Here is a 4,070-nt window from a genome sequence, read left to right on the forward strand (position 1 = left end):
AGCCAAGTTATAAGCCCACAAATGTGTAACTGGACTACTACTTTAAATTGACACCAGAACCGGTGACATTTGGGACATGGTTTGACCCCCTATAGGAATGTGCGATCATCATGAAACGTTCAGATCACTTACAACTCAATAGATTCTACCTTTTTGTAACGTTTCAGCCTGATTGGACCTTGTTTTCACACAAATGAACCCAGAATGATGTGAAATTGTGCTTCGTGCAACATAATTCTGGGTGCCATTTACAAACCATAAGTGCTAATGACTCCATTCCTTTTTGTGGTTGTAGGGGCTGTTGATTGGAGTACACTAAAACAAACCTAACCTCTCTAGGACATTCAGAAGCCAAGTTATAAGCCCACAAAGATGTAACTGGACTACTTCTTTAAAGTGACACTTGGCCCGGTGACCTTTGGGACATGGTTTTACCCCCTATAGGAATGTGCGATCATCTTGAAAAGTTCAGATCACTTACAACTCAATAGATTCCACCTTCTTGTAGTGTTTCAGCCTGATTGGACCTTGTTTTCAAACAAATGGACCCAGAATGAAGTGAAATTGTGCTTCGTGCAACATAATTCTGGGTGCCATTTACAAACCATAAGTGCTAATGACTCCATTCCTTTTTGTGGTTGTAGGGGCTGTTGATTGGAGTACACTAAAACAAACCTAACCTCTCTAGGACATTCAGAAGCCAAGTTATAAGCCCACAAAGATGTAACTGGACTACTTCTTTAAAGTGACACCAGGCCCGGTGACCTTTGGGACATGGTTTTACCCCCTATAGGAATGTGTGATCATCTTGAAACATTCAGATCACTTACAACTCAATATATTGTACCTTCTTGTAGCGTCTCAGCCTGATTGGACCTTGTTTTCACACAAATGGACCCAGAATGAAGTGAAATTGTGCTTCGTGCAACATAATTCTGGGTGCCATTTAAGAACCATAAGTGTTAATGACTCCATTCCTTTTTGTGATTGTAGGGGCTGTTGATTGGAGTACACTAAAACAACCCTGATCTCTCTAGGACATTCAGAAGCCAAGTTATAGGCCCACAAATGTGTAACTGGACTACTACTTTAAATTGACACCAGAACCGGTGACATTTGGGACATGGTTTGACCCCCTTAGGAAAATGCTATCATCATGAAACGTTCAGATCACTTACAACTCAATAGATTCTACCTTCCTGTAACGTTTCAGCCTGATTGGACCTTGTTTTCACACAAATGAACCCAGAATGATGTGAAATTGTGCTTCGTGCAACATAATTCTGGGTGCCATTTAAAAACCATAAGTGCTAATGACTCCATTCCTTTTTGTGGTTGTAGGGGATGTTGATTGGAGTATACTAAAACAAACCTGATCTCTCTAGGACATTCAGAAGCCAAGTTATAAGCCCACAAATGTGTAACTGGACTACTTCTTTAAATTGACACCAGATCCGGTGACCTTTGGGACATGGTTTGACCCCCTTAGGAAAGTGCTATCATCATGAAATGTTCAGATAACTTACAACTCAATTGATTCTACCTTCCTGTAACGTTTCTGCCTGATTGGACCTTGTTTTCACACAAATGAACCCGGAATGATGTGAAATTGTGCTTCGTGCAACATAATTCTGGGTGCCATTTACAAACCATAAGTGCTAATGACTCCATTGCTTTTTGTGGTTGTAGGGGCTGTTGATTGGAGTACACTAAAACAAACCTAACCTCTCTAGGACATTCAGAAGCCAAGTTATAAGCCCACAAAGATGTAACTGGACTACTTCTTTAAAGTGACACTTGGCCCGGTGACCTTTGGGACATGGTTTTACCCCCTATAGGAATGTGCGATCACCTTGAAAAGTTCAGATCACTTACAACTCAATAGATTGTACCTTCTTGTAGCGTCTCAGCCTGATTGCACCTTGTTTTCACACAAATGGACCCAGAATGAAGTGAAATTGTGCTTCGTGCAACATAATTCTGGGTGCCATTTAAGAACCATAAGTGTTAATGACTCCATTCCTTTTTGTGGTTGTAGGGGCTGTTGATTGGAGTACACTAAAACAACCCTGATCTCTCTAGGACATTCAGAAGCCAAGTTATAAGCCCACAAATGTGTAACTGGACTACTACTTTAAATTGACACCAGAACCGGTGACATTTGGGACATGGTTTGACCCCCTTAGGAAAATGCTATCATCATGAAACGTTCAGATCACTTACAACTCAATAGATTCTACCTTCCTGTAACGTTTCAGCCTGATTGGACCTTGTTTTCACACAAATGAACCCAGAATGATGTGAAAGTGTGCTTCGTGCAACATAATTTTGGGTGCCATTTAAAAACCATAAGTGCTAATGACTCCATTCCTCTTTGGGGTAATGGGGGCTGTTAACTGGAGTACTCTAAAACAAACCTGACCTCTCTAGGATATTCAGAAGCCAAGTTATAAGCTCACAAATGTGTAACTGGACTACTTCTTTAAAGTGACACCAGGCCCGGTGACCTTTGGGACATGGTTTGACCCCCTATGGGAATGTGCGATCATCATGAAACGTTCAGATCACTTCCAACTCAATAGATTCTACCTTCTTGTAACGTTTCAGCCTGATTGGACCTTGTTTTCACAAAAATGGACCCAGAATGAAGTGAAATTGTGCTTCGTGCAACATAATTCTGGGTGCCATTTACAAACCATAAGTGCTAATGACTCCATTCGTTTTTGTGGTTGTAGGGGCTGTTGATTGGAGTACACTAAAACAAACCTGATCTCTCTAGGACATTCAGAAGCCAAGTTATAAGCCCACAAATGTGTAACTGGACTACTTCTTTAAATTAACACCAGATCCGGTGACCTTTGGGACATGGTTTGACCCCCTTAGGAAAATGCTATCATCATGAAACGTTCAGATCACTTACAACTCAATAGATTCTACCGTCTTGTAACCTTTCAGCCTGATTGGACCTTGTTTTCACACAAATGGACCCAGAATGATGTGAAATTGTGCTTCGTGCAACATAATTCTGGGTGCCATTTACAAACCATAAGTGCTAATGACTCCATTCCTTTTTGTGATTGTAGGGGCTGTCGATTGGAGTACACTAAAACAAACCTGATCTCTCTAGGACATTCAGAAGCCAAGTTATAAGCCCACAAATGTGTAACTGGACTACTTCTTTAAAGTGACACCAGGCCCGGTGACCTTTGGGACATGGTTTGACCCCCTATAGGAATGTGCGATCATCATGAAACGTTCAGATCACTTACAACTCAATAGATTCTACCTTCTTGTAACGTTTCAGCCTGATTGGACCTTGTTTTCACACAAATGAACCCAGAATGATGTGAAATAGTGCTTCGTGCAACATAATTCTGGGTGCCATTTACAAACCATAAGTGCTAATGACTCCATTCCTTTTTGTGGTTGTAGGGGCTGTTGATTGGAGTACACTAAAACAAACCTAACCTCTCTAGGACATTCAGAAGCCAAGTTATAAGCCCACAAAGATGTAACTGGACTACTTCTTTAAAGTGACACCAGGCCCGGTGACCTTTGGGACATGGTTTTACCCCCTATAGGAATGTGTGATCATCTTGAAACGTTCAGATAACTTACAACTCAATAGATTCAACCTTCTTATAGCGTTTCAGCCTGATTGGACCTTGTTTTCACACAAATGTACCCAGAATGAAGTGAAATTGTGCTTCGTGCAACATAATTCTGGGTGCCATTTACAAACCATAAGTGCTAATGACTCCATTCCTTTTTGTGGTTGTAGGGGCTGTTGATTGGAGTACACTAAAACGAACCTGATCTCTCTAGGACATTCAGAAGCCAAGTTATAAGCCCACAAATGTGTAACTGGACTACTTCTTTAAATTGACAACAGATCCGGTGACCTTTGCAACATGGTTTGACCCCCTTAGGAAAGTGCTATCATCATGAAACGTTCAGATCACTTACAACTCAATAGATTCTACCTTCTTGTAACGTTTCAGCCTGATTGGACCTTGTTTTCATACAAATGGACCCAGAATGATGTGAAATTGTGCTTCGTGCAACATAAT

Source organism: Nothobranchius furzeri, chromosome 4, assembly GCF_043380555.1.
Source record: "Nothobranchius furzeri strain GRZ-AD chromosome 4, NfurGRZ-RIMD1, whole genome shotgun sequence".
NCBI classification, from domain to species: domain Eukaryota; kingdom Metazoa; phylum Chordata; class Actinopteri; order Cyprinodontiformes; family Nothobranchiidae; genus Nothobranchius; species Nothobranchius furzeri.